General features: G+C 43.2%; 1 protein-coding gene across 16 annotated transcripts in view; it reads left to right on the forward strand.

Annotated features, from left to right (window-relative positions):
• DENND2B (DENN domain containing 2B) overlaps window positions 1–13,182 on the forward strand; it is a 205,787-nt gene that overhangs the window by 107,628 nt on the left and 84,977 nt on the right. Inside the window, exons 1-2 of one of the 16 annotated variants that reach the window (XM_064365209.1) lie at window positions 882–1,501; window positions 4,339–4,395. The exons of 13 other annotated variants lie outside the window; for them this stretch is intronic. The gene's annotated coding sequence lies outside the window, so the exon portion shown is untranslated. Of the gene's footprint in view, window positions 1–871; window positions 1,502–4,338; window positions 4,396–13,182 lie in introns of those variants that run through there. 2 more of the 16 variants (XM_064365210.1, XM_012456706.3) reach the window with 2 other exon arrangements.

The following is a 13,182-nucleotide window of genomic DNA, read 5'->3' on the forward strand; positions in this document are numbered from 1 at the left end:
GGGACTACAGGCATGTGCCACCACACTCTGCTGTATCTGCTAGCGTTTTTTTATTGTTTGTAGAGATGGAGCTTTTGTTGTATTGCCCAGGCTGGGAGTTCAGTTTTAGACATTTCTTATTTCTTAACGTAATTTACTTTTCACATGATGGATTCACCTGATTGTTTTCTTTTTCTGGAGTGTTGTTCAGGTTGTTCCTCCCTCCCCTGTGTATTCTATAAACTGTAAATTAGATCTAGAGGCCTGATTAGATTTAGGTTAAGCATTTTGGGAAGAAAACAACCCTTTATAAATGATGCGGCAGATCAGAGGCACGTGATGTTTGACTGGCCCGTTATTATTGATGCTAAGTTTGATTACTGGTTAAAGTAGGATCAGCTAAATTTCTCCTTTGTGAAATTATAGTTTTCATTTTGTGACTAGCAGGTAATCTGTGTGTAACCTTTGGCATTGTTCCCCATTAATCTTTCACTTAATTAATTTTATTGTTAAACTTTTTATTATGGAAAATCCCAAGCATAACCGAAGTAGAATAGATTACCACCACTGTGTCTATCATCCAGCTTCAACTGTTATATATAACTATTAACTAATAACTATGAATATTAACATGTGAACTAGCTTGTTTTATTTCTATTCTTGTCCACTACTCTTCCTTTTTTACCAATGAGTTTTTTTTTTTTTTTAAGAGATGGTGTTTCTCCATGTTGACCAGGCTGATCTTGAACTCCTGACCTCAGGTAATCTGCCCACCTCGGCCTCCCAAAATGCTGGGATTACCAGGGTGAGCCACCGCACCCGGCCTACCACTGAATTTTTTGAAGCAAACTCCACGTGTCATACCATTTCATCCGTTAATGCTTCGGAATGTATCTCCAAAAGACCTTTCAGAAGTGTACTGGTGTGTGGTATCTGAATAGCAATTTTTAGGTGTGCTGACAAAGGAATGGAGAATAGCATTGTTAGGGCTTTTTAGGAGGGTACAGGGGAAAGAGAAAGGAGCTGTGGATTTAAGATGGATCCTTTTGTGATGAATCACGGATTCCAGCTTGGATTGGCAGAAGGAAAGGCCAGGAGGTGGCTGATATACACTAGGAAAAAGGCTTAAGGGAAGAGAGGCCTAGCCAAGGTCAAAGAGCAGCTGTTGGGTAGTGAGTGGTCAAAAGATAGACAGGAAGGGAAATGTGGTCAGAGAGGGCATGGTTTTAAGATGGGTAGTCCAAGGTTCAGGATTTGTCCAGAAGTGTGGGTGACTCAAGTGGAAGTGGCATTGACGTCAGGGAATCAGTTGTGAGATAAGGGTTTTGAGTGGATCTATGCACATAGCTATTGAAGTTGCCAGGGTAGAGAAAGAGCCCTCAGGGAGAGCCTGCTGTGTGTTAGGGCAGGAGATGGTGTGTGATTCTGTGAAGAGTTTGAAGATGTGGGGTAGTTGCTTCACTGCAGAGCTGGGGCACTGTGGAATCGGTTGAAAGCTTAGCCAGTGGTGGAAGAAGACAAGGTGAGAAAAATGCAAGACACCCATTTTAAACAGTTTTAAATCTGTTGTGCTCTGTTGGCCATTGCTGCCCACTGTTGGAGTGGAGGAAAGTAATGAGGTAGGGGGTCAATACTGAAGAGGAAAAGGATTGTGATACATAGGTGGGGTTGAAGCAGGAGCCCTTCAGAGGAGACACAGTGAGTCCCTCTTCCTGTTTTATCCCTGAGGGATCCCTTTGCATTTTAACGCCAGTGCTTTTCTGGCTGGGGTTTGTTTTGGTAGGTAGTCTTTGTGAAGATTCCTGTTGCATTATTTACACTTCACTTACAGGGTTTGGATGGAGGTGAGTAGAGAAGGGGTGGCTGTCCCTGGGTGAAGCAGTGTCCAGAGAACCCACCCTAGCATTTTCTTGCTGCTGGTGACCACTTGCCTCTTAAACATCTAGAAAACCCTTGATGCCCAGGACTAGAGGTAGAATGACCCCTTTTCTGAGCTCATAATATTCCAAACTTGTTCTCTAAACTACCAGGGAAAGCATGCGTTTCTCCTGCGTAATAGCCATCAAACTTATAAGAAAGAAGCACATTGTAGGTTTCAGAGTTTTGGAGAGCTTTGATCTCTAAAAGTTACGGATTTGTAGATGAGCTAGAAATGAAAACTTGAAATAATTCTTCTTCTCAAAGATAGTTATCTTTTGAAATAATTCTTTGAGAATGATCATCACTGAAGAAGATGAGATTAAAAGGGAGTTGAGAGAAAAGAAGGCCTACCTGGCCAAATACCAGCATCTCCTGGATTCTGAAGCAAACAGGAGTCTATGCCCATGGTCGCTAGACGTGGGATGATTTCTCTCTATTTTGCGAAACACCTGTGTTTAAGAAAGTAAGTGACCCACACACTTGCTTACATGGTTTTATGAGTTTTAGTGTTGAGAGAAAAATTCTCCTCTTAGGCTATGTTTAGAGTTCCCTTCCTGCTGATTTTACTGGTGTGTGTGCAGTAGAAATGTCAGTTCTGGCCTGGCATGATGGCATGTGCCTGAAGTCCCAGCTACTTAGCAGGCTGAGGCAGAAGGATCGCTTTGCCCAGGAGTTCAAGTCCAGCCTGGGCAACATAGCACAACCCTGTCTCTTAAAAATAAAAGAAAAAGAAAACTGTCGCCAGACACAGTGGCTCACACCTGTAATCCTAGCACTTTGGGAGGCTGAGGCGGGCAGATCACCTGAGGTCAGGAGTTTGAGACCAGCCTGATTAACATGGAGAAACCCTGTCTCTAAAAGAAAAAAAAAATTAAAAAAAGAAAAGAAAAGAAAACTGTCAGCTCTGCTTTACACATCTTTTCCTGGAGGATAATGATAGTTATTTACTTATGAATACTGGCTTATAGCATATACCATATTTTCATATACATTGTTTCTGCAGATTTATATACTGTCTTCTCAGAAGATAAAATTGATGTCTGGCTGCAGTAGACATGAAAACCACGCCCTCCTGTACTTTCCATGGCACAGTGGAAGGAATGGGAATTTTGAAATCAGTCCTGGTTTGAACTCTGGCTCCTCCTCTTACTAGCTATATGACTTGGGCTTTGGTTTTCTTGTTTAAAATAGAACTGGTAACATTTACCTCATAGGATTGTGTTAGAGTATTAAATGAATTAACGTAATGAACACCTGGGAACAATGCTTGACACACAGCAGATAACTGGTAAATAGAGGCTTTAATCATGTTAATAACATAGAAACATCATCAGCACCAAAGAAAAGACCATGCAGCTGTTCTCATCTTGTTTTTTTGTTTATTTTGTTTTTTTCTGAGACATTATTTTGCTCTGTCGCCCAGGCTGCAGTGCAGTGGCACAGTCACAGATCACTGCAGCCTTGCAGCCTTGACCTCCTGGGCTCAAGTGATCCTTCCACCCCCAGCCTCCTGAGTAGCTAGGACCCCAGATGTGTGCCACCATGCCCAGCTAATTTTTAAACCTTTTGTAAAGATTGGGTCTCACCATGTATGTTGCCCAGCCCGGTGTCAAAGTCCTGGTTTCAAGAGACCTCCCGCCTTGGCCTCCCAAAGTGCTAGGATTACAGGTGTGAGCCACCATGCCTGGCCTTCCTAATCCTGTTCGTTAACATGATTGCTATAAATGGTCTTCTCCTTGGCAGTCAACATACCAGTTTCTCAAAGGACAAAGTTTTTAAAATTAGTTTCATATTTTAATGAAATTTATATGGATATGTAAGGCAATATTAAATGATATAACAGTAATTTTTACTTTTTTTAAACCAAGAAGTGTGTTTTATTTATTTATTTTTCTTGTTTTTACCACTACAGCGACAGTTCTTTTGCTATTTTTACAACCAGTGCTTATGCAGACTTGGTTTCCTATAGTTCTCGTAGGAGCTGCAGATAAAATGCAAATATTTTACATGGACTTGCAACTCAGTGAAAACCACTCTGTGAGGAGCTGAGCTAAGGACATCTATGTAGCTTTCAGGTGATCTGCTAGAAAATGGAGCCTAAAATACGCAGGGGCATGGATTTGTATCATACCCCTTAGGCAGTCTTCCTTAAATCTCACTTCTTTCAGATGGAATTTTGTGAAGAGTTGGACAGTAACTCAAGGCCCTGAGTTCTATAATATATTCTATACTCAACTCTGTATTTCCAACTAAAGGCAGATCCATAGACTTTGGAAAACAGATGAAAGGATTGACTTCCTACCAGCTAGAAATTGGAGCCAAGTTAGAGCCATGTAACTTGTATTTTGCTTGTATTAGAACATTATTTTGTTTAATCCTTATACTAGCCCTGGGAGGGAAGGGGGTTGACCTGACATTTAATTATTTCTTATTTATCAGGTATTGGCCTTTCCTTGCATGTACAAATGGGAGGCTGGCTCAGTGCTGAGAGACCAGGTGAGGGACTGCATTCCTCCGCTCTCTTCTTCGTCATCTTTTGGGCCACACATGCTAGGCAGGAGTTGCGTTTTGCTTTATCTGTGTGACTGCTCATGATCTGGAAATGACTGCTGTCACTCCTAGATAACACCAGTCCTGGGCTTTTGCTGAATGAAGCCTACATTACAAATCATGGGATTATAGTGACCAGAGAGAGGCCTTAGTTGGGAGGGGGTGATTATTCCTGAAGGTGAAAAACAGCAGGCCAGGTAGGCAGCTACCTTCACAAAGTGCTCCTGGGTCTGTATCCTCCTTTTTGGTTAGAGGCAGGAAGAATGAGGGGAATTTCAATCACTGAAGAAGAATTAGCATGTGCGGCATTTTATCCTCTTGTAGCTTTCTCTCTTTGCAGCAGTGATCCCAGAAAACAGGAAAAACTGCTATATGATCATAATCAGTTTTTAACGTAAAGAAAAGCTGATGATGGTTTTTCGTGACATAGGGCAAATTCAGGATTTGGGGCCTGGGGATGAAGCTGACTGTGAAAGTGCAGGCAGCCGGCTCCCTCGATGAGGTCCAAGTCCAAAAGCCTCAGGGTAAAAGTAAAAGGATGGCTTAATTTCAGTGGACACCCATGGCGTCTCAGATGTTGTACCTTCCTATGGCTTCTTAGTAACTACTCTGCCATATGGTGGCTGTGTTAGAGGGGTACTATATCCAGAAAGAAGACACATGCCAATAGAACATCTGTGCTGGTTCATAGGTGGCCACACAGCCATTACTTTCTTGATTAGTTTCAAGTTGTAGATGTTTCATATTTGTCTAAACACAAGATTGGCTTGTGATTACCCACTGGCTTACCAGCCGACTTTCCTCACTCTGTTTCTTTTCTTTTCTTTTTCTTTTTTTGAGGAAGAGTCTCATTCTTTTGCCTAGGCTGGAGTGCAATGGTGTGATTTTGGCTGACTACAGTCTCCATCTCCCTGGTTCAAGAGATTCTCCTGCCTCAGCCTCCCAAGTAGCTGGGATTACAGGTGCCCACCACCATGCCTGGCTAATTTTTGTATTTTTAGTAGAGATGGGGTTTTACCATATTGGCTAAGCTGGTCTCTAACTTCTGACTTCAGGTGATCCACCCAGCTTGGTCTCCCAAACTGCTGGGATTACAGGCGTGAGCCACTGTGCCCAGCCCTCTGTTTCTTGAGCTTCTCATTGTCTCAGAGAAATAGAGAATTCTAAGAAATAGAGTTGCTGGTTGTGTAGGCTAAACTAAGGCCATGTAATGTCATTGCTTTTGTCTCCTTTGTCACCCTCTTTTGTTTTTTTATTTTTTGATACAGGGTCTTGCTCTATTGCCAAGGCTGGAGTGCAGTGGTGTGGTCACGGCTCACTGCAGCCTCGACCTCCTGGGCTTAAGTGATCCTTCTACCTCAGACTCCCAAGTAGCTGGGACCACAGGCATGCACCTCCATGTCCATGCCTGGCTAATGTTTTTTTTTTTTTTTTTGGTAGAGATGGGTCTCTCTGTGTTGCCCAGGCTATTGGTCACCTTCTTTATCATAGCTCAGTCCTGAGGGCATTTCCTTGGCCTTCTGAATGTGTCTGAGGGATGGGATCTAAAAAGTCTACTCCTCTGGGGGCTGATCCTATGACTTTATGAAGTTCTACCCAAGAATCTTTCCTTTGCTCAAACTTCACCAAAGGAGCTAGTCCTATGGCAATTTCCAAATCTGTGAAGTGAAAAATGTGTTAAACTTTTGTGTGGAATATGGGAACTGTGTAGTCCTGTCTGTACTCTGCCCTTCAGTCACGAACAGCTCTCCCAGCCGACCTCCTCCCTTTTGCCTTCTTTGTTCTTGTTGCTGAAAATGCTCAACCTGGATGAAAACCTCTAAGCCTTGCTCTTCCTCCCAGCCCTTCGTTTTGGTAGAGCTTTTGTTATACTTCTGTCTACGATATATCCCTCTTTTTCTGCTAACCTTTTCCATTATTTCAGGTAAAACTCATCTGCTATTACCAGATTGTCCTTATTTTCTTTTATCTTTTTGTGGAAAATTAACTAACTTTATTTATTTTCTAATAAAAGAAATAAATGCTTGTTGAGGAATATTTAGACAATAACAAAACATTTTAGGAATAAAGTAAAAGTCATATAATCCCCTATAGCATAATTATTGTTAATTTTTGGTGTTTATTGTCCTTGGGATCTTCTTCACATGTGTTACACATATGCTTTTTTATCCCCTAAATGTGCCATCATTTTGCCCTTATATTTTGTAACCTACTTTTCTGACCAGTATTACTTGGATATCTTCCACAGTCAGTACATATAGGGCTACTCTATAACGTTTAATGCTGCATAGAATTCCATCATATAGATGATTGTTATTTAGTTAAGCAGGTGATGGACTTTGGGGTTGTTTCTGTTATTAGAAGCTATGTGGGCCAAAGCAGGAGGATTGCTTGAGGCTAGGAGTTTGAGACCAGCCTGGGCCACATAGTGAGACCCTATTTCTAGAAAAAAGTAAAAAGTTAGCTAGTGTGGGGGTGCTTGCCTGTAGTTGCAGCTTCTCAGGAGGCTAAGGTGGGAGGATCACTCGAGCCCAGGAGTTGGAGGCTGCATTGAGCTGTGATTTTGCCTCTGCACTCCAGTCTGGGCAAGAGAGTGAGACTCTATAACTCTTTAAAAAAAAAAAAAGTATGTGGTGGCAAATATCTACATATCTATATAACTATGCCCTACTTGTATAACTTCAGGATAGTTTTTTCTAGAAGTTTTTAAAAATGGAATTACTGGTTCAAAAGTTATGTAATATACTTAAATTATTTAATAATATTTTTTTAAAACTTGGAAAAGTATGTGGAAAAGTAAAAGGTTAATATAATAAAAATCTATGTACCATCATCCAATTTCATAAACATTAACATTGTATCAAATTTGCTTCAGATCTATTATATAAAATTTTTTAAAATTTGACAAATATGTACTCATGCTTGGAGGCTCAGGGAAAAAAAATTGGACAAATATGACTAAAGCTTTTGCAGTCCTTTCTTCCTCCTGAAACTGACAAAAGCCTCATCACTGTCCATATCTTATTCTTTTACATACATGTCTTCATAAATAATATATGGTATTATGTTTAAAATTTTATACACATGGTACCATTCTTGCAGGCAACTTTTGCATCTTGATTTTTTCATTCAAGGTCATTTTTGAAAAGTTTTCATGTGTAAAATTACTCGGTTTAATTGGTGTATAGCTCACCATTGTATGGCAGTGAGAAATGGTTAAAGTCTTTCGAATTTTTGTGTATTACAGACACTGTTGTAATGACTGTGCAAGAGTCTGTGTACACTAGCTACCTTGCAAGGGAAGTGATGTGGTTTGGAGTATGATTCTTTAGCTTTACTAGTTAATTCCAGATTGCTCTCTATAGTGGTTGTGTTTACCAGCAGTGCATATAAGTTTTCATTTCCCCATTTTTTTTTTGCTAACACTTGGAGATACCATGCTTCTCAGTATTTTCCAGTCTGATGAGTATGAAATAATATCTCATCACTTTAATTTGCATTTTCTCAATTTATCAAAGAAATTGAGCAATATTTTCCTTTCTTTTAATTCCCTGTTCATATCTTTTACCTATTTTTCAGTTGGGTTTTTGTCTTTTTCCTTTAGGAGTTTTTAATATATTCTGACTTTTAATTATCTGTAAGTTATGTGCTTTGTAATTATTTTCTTCCTGCCTGTCCTTATCTTTTAACTTTGTATAGGGTATCCTTGTGAGGATATGTATGTGTGTGAGTGTGTGAGTGAGTGTGTGTGTGTATGTGTGTGTGTATTCCTAAATTGTTTTCCAGAAAAACTGTACTGGTTTACAAAACGTCCAACAGTGCATGAGAGTGCCCAGCTTGCCACACCCTGCCTGACTCTGGAAATAGTGTTATCGTCTTGCCCAGTGTAATAGACAAAAAGTGGTATTGCCCTTTGTTTGGTGCCTTTTCTTAGGACATTCCTCTTTGTTACAGCCAAAAGCTGGCTTTTCCCTGAAGATCTTACTTTCCTTGTGACCCTCTCCAGTGAAGCCCCTTCACCTCCTCCCAACTCTCGCTCTGAACTCCTGATGTTGCTACCAAGCCCTGCCTGGCAACCTTTCCCGTGAGAAGTTAGTCCCTCCTCTGCTCGCTCTTGGTGCCCTTACCTGCCTTTTGACTTCAGGCTGTTTACAACCTTCTTCACATGTCCTCTTTCTGGCATAATTAGGATTTGAGGAGTTGAGGAGTTAAGAATCCATCAGTGCTGGCCTCACGGTCCCTCAGTCCTTCCAACTCTAAGGACTTCATCTTCATTCCTCTCAGGGTACTTTTGGCTTTATCACTTGGAGCAGCTTCGCTTTTAGGATCCTGAACTCTGATATTCCCTTCCCTTCACAGTTTCCTGTCTGTTTCCACCTCCCACTCCTTCACCGTCCCCTGCCAAGAGCTGGTTCTCCAGCATTTCTCTGCCCGTGTAGCTCTTAGCCACCGTGGCTGGCCACTGCCTGCTGATTTTTCTGTTCAGCCTGAACCTCAAAGGCAGAAATTCTCCTCCTGCACTTGCTGCTTACCTCAGTTCTCTCTCTCCCTTGTCCTTTCTGTGATCTTCAGCCCTCGTGGACCACTCGAGCAGATTTTTCTGCCATAGCCCCTAGACCTCTGAGTGTTGCGTCATCTTTCAGAAGCATAATCTCTAACCCATCATTCTTTTCTCAGAAAACCTTTGTGATTCCCCAGAGAAAAACTAAGATCCCTGATTTGGCTTTAAGAGCTAACAAGTCTCTGTCTTTCTAACTCTCTTTCTCCCTGGTCTACTTTCAGTTAAACTCCCATCAGACTGACACTTTGTTGTTCTTTATACGTCTTCTACTTTCCTGCCTCCAAGCCTTTGTGCACGTAGTTCCATCTACCTAGGAATACCCTTTGATTCTTTTGCCATTTGATCTTCCAGGCCTAGCTCAAGGGCCAGTGTCTCTGTAAAGTGTTCTTGAACCTTTAGTTGGAAGTAATCTTCTTCTACCTAAGTTATAACATTGCATCTCTCTAATGGCTTTGCTCTAGTGGCACTTTATTTCATCTTTCTAATGGCACTTAAAATAGTCTTCCTGGTATTTATGAGATTTATGTGTCTATTGTATTCACCCTACAGAGTGGAAACTCCTTGAGCATGGACCCACCTCTGATGCATTTGGTGTCTCAACCAGCACTAAGCATATAGGCTTATGCATGGTTGGTGTTTGGTGTGTATTAGTTGAATAACTGCATGACTCTAAGTATGAATGGAAGGAGCAAAGATGGCTGCCCTGGCTTCCCAGGAACTGAACTTGAAATTTCATACTGCCCACCTTCTCCTGCTCTAGCGAGTAAAGAATCAGACTCAAAGCTTGACTTGACCCAGGCCAACAGAGGAAGAGTTCAAGCTCCTGGCCCACACTGCACCTGCAGGAGCCTGAAGCTTGTCCTACCGTGGGAGCAGGAGCCCTGAATACCGGGAGTTTCATTGGAACGTTTTTGGGTTTAGGGAGTTAGGCTGACTGCATTCCATGCCGTGCAGGGGAGAGGATTTCGGAGTAACACAGAGAAAGGAAACCCCGAGCATGCTCTTGGCAGAGGTGGGTGCTCTTGGCAGAGGTGGGTGCAGAGGGGCTGGAGAGCGTGGTGACCCAGAGGGGAGGGTTTTATTTTTACCAAGTCATGCGACTTTCCTTCCTCCATACCTAGCAGGGCTGAGACTCCATTGAATATGAGGAAAACACTATGGGTGGTGATATTTGCCACTCTCTGTCTTGGAACCTTGAGTCATAGTCTAACTCTTCATCTCAAACAGCCTTCTGTCTCATTCTGTCCAACTACTGTTAGTCCTTTACAGCCTGGCTCACATTTCCTTTCCCACAGAAACCCCATCCTGAGCTGCTCTAGCCCCTCCACCACCCCACTGTCCTGTCTTTCTGGTTTGTGTCCCACACTTGGATTGCTTGCTGTTGTGTCTCTCATCCTCCCACATTCATCTGTGAGCTCCCCACGTGCAAGAATCACATTTCATGTTTTGTTCTCTCAGCTGAAACAAAGTAGCGATCAATAGTTACTGTCAGTGTTATTAGGAAGTCTGCTATTGGAACTTGGAAGATTATCAGTAGCAGAAAAGCTGAAGTGGGAATGGAAGGACGTGAAAGTAAAACTTAGCCTGGGCTCGTTCTCCAGCGTCTGAATCTGGGGAGGCACTGCCCTTTCATCTTTCCAACTCTTCTGGTGCCCAAGGGAGGTGAGTGGGTTTTTCAAATTCTGGCTTCTGAAGCCCTGCCTTTCAACAGTAATTAGCATTTAGGCAGGTGAGGGAATCAGGTATTCAGGGTGTAGCCTCCAGGGAAGAAGAGAGGTGATGGCTGGCACCTGATGTTGCAGTGGCTAATATGAGGCAAACCGGCGCCATGCCTCCCAGCCCCCGGTATGTGTGAGCTGTAGGCACACATGGTAGATTGGAGCTGGAAGGATCCTTTACCAGCCCCTTCCATGAGCTGGAAGCAGGCGGGGAGCAGCAAGCCAATTGGCAGACTTGCCTTTTCTGCCTTAAAGTACTTTGTTTCTGTTGCTAACAACAGACATGGGTAGTATAAATAAAACGCAGACACACAGGCACAGAGTCACATATGTGGAGACTGAATATTTGAGCCGTCAGGGGCAGGGGGAGGGTGGAGGTGGACGGGGACTGAAAATGTGTGGCTAAGCCTCTCAAGATAGTTAGTGTGGCCTAGGTCTTCTCTCCAGCCTTGGAGATGGGCGTAGTGTAAGGGGTGGCTGTGTGGGAGGACCCTCTGAAGTAGGAAGTGATACTTTCTGGATGCCGCAGGTTTCAAAGACTAGGTGCTCGTTATGGCTGGATGCAGTCCTCATCAGGCAAACTCTTCTGAGCTAGTTGCTGGCAATCCAAGGGCCAATGTGTTCTGCCCTTTTTTTAAGGCTTGATTCATTGATCTCTGTTAGTGCTCACGTGCGGTGTACTGGTCAGCAGCTGCTGTGGCCTTTCTGGGTGACCTGATCTATACAAGCCAGCATGCCTAAATATGTGACTGTTGTTTTAGGTAAGCTCCTGAAGGAGGTGAGCTTCCTTAGTAGAGACTGAGACCCATTCAGCCATTCTGGAAAGGGTAGCCTTAGTAGGAGGCTGAATAGTTCATGCTGTAAAAAGCAACAGCTAAGTCACATGTACGATAAGCTTATTCAGAGACTTGAGGTTCAGGTAGATTACAGGGAGGATGGATGATGAGGAAGACTGTAAATCTCCACTACTGAAAATATAAGTAGGGATGGGTTAGGTGTTCTCTCTTTTTTTTCCCTGGGTTGAACATTCTATTCCCTGGTATCTAAGATTACATCAAGAGAGCCTCTCCGGGTTGTGGGGAAAAGAATAACTGTACTGATAGGAATTTTAGAGCATTCCCAACGTGCATAGCTTTAAGTACTTGGTCTGCAGATTCTCTGACACTTGGAATGATCATTTGATGGTGTGGGTGTTTGGAGTAGCTCTTAGCTGGTCTCTCTTTGCCATCTTACTGCTTTCTTGGACGGTGTGTGACAGGCCTAAGGAATGTCCAACAGGAAGTACCTTTGGTCCATATCAATACCAAGTCAGTTACAGTTCCAATCTTCTAGAAGCAGTGAGACTCCCCTCCCGTCTGAGTGTGGGACATGAAAAATATGTGGACCTTTTCCCCAGGCATTGATATAGCAGCATTTGTCTCCCCATGAGTAGGGGGAAATAAGTTAGGATTGCCCTCTGGGTTGAGCCTACAAATCTGTCTTAGGATCTTGATTTTATCCAGGTAGCCCTCCTGGCTATCCAAGGTAGGCACCTTGCGGGGAGGTGGCCCACTGGAAGCTCACAGCAGCTGCTTCTCTCCAGGCATTGTAACTTACTAGTGACTTGGGACTAGATGTGAGGCACGTATCACATGGTATTTGTTACTACAGGAGTTAAAGGACCGAAGTAAACGTGAATGGGTTACCTATTTTTATAATTTAGAAGGTATGCAAGATTATACCTATAATAATAGCAAGCAGGCTCACACTCTCATAAGCTTTCTTGAAGAGAGAGAAGGGTGGAGTTACTCCTATGGTCTGAAACTTGCACATTACCCTTTTTCTTTGGAGAGGCCTAAGGGTTGGCTCCCCTGTGACCCCCATCAGCTCTGTAGTCAAGTGGCATCAGGCCTAGAAACTGCTAAGGAGAGCATTGGTCATTCTCTCTCTGTTCCCTGGCTTAGGGATGTGAGGCTTGTGCCTGGCCCTAAGGAGGGGTGGTCCACCAGGGCTATTGTTGAATGAGGTTGGACCCAGCTTAGCTGATAAAATTCCAAAGCAGAACAGGGGGCAGTGCTACCCAAGGTGGTCACAGAGAATGAAGGCTCTTATAATAGAATATATTCTAAGCCACTAGGCCCTGGTGGCTTCTTTAAAGGGCTGAAGTCTCTAGAGGTAAGAAGACCCCATCTAGCTGGGCTTCACGCACTGCCGTCATCACAGCCAGCTGCCTGTAAGGTCTGGTGGTTGACTCTGCTGCCGGCGTGGTTCAGGTGAGCCGGGCAGTTCATGTTGAAGCTTCTCCCACCAGTCAGGAGCATGTAGGACTGTGTTGTTTTCCTTCCCGTGTCCTCTGTAACTGGGCTAGTGCCTTGAACAGCAGGTGCTTGGTCATTGTGGATTGAATAGTGTCTCAGCCTGAGCTTCAGGGGACCTTGGACTGGGCCTTGGAGGACACTAGGAATTGGGTAGCAG

This window comes from Aotus nancymaae, unplaced genomic scaffold (genome assembly GCF_030222135.1).
Source record: "Aotus nancymaae isolate 86718 unplaced genomic scaffold, 86718_ANA_hifiasm-v0.15.2.pri h1tg000059l, whole genome shotgun sequence".
Taxonomy (NCBI): domain Eukaryota; kingdom Metazoa; phylum Chordata; class Mammalia; order Primates; family Aotidae; genus Aotus; species Aotus nancymaae.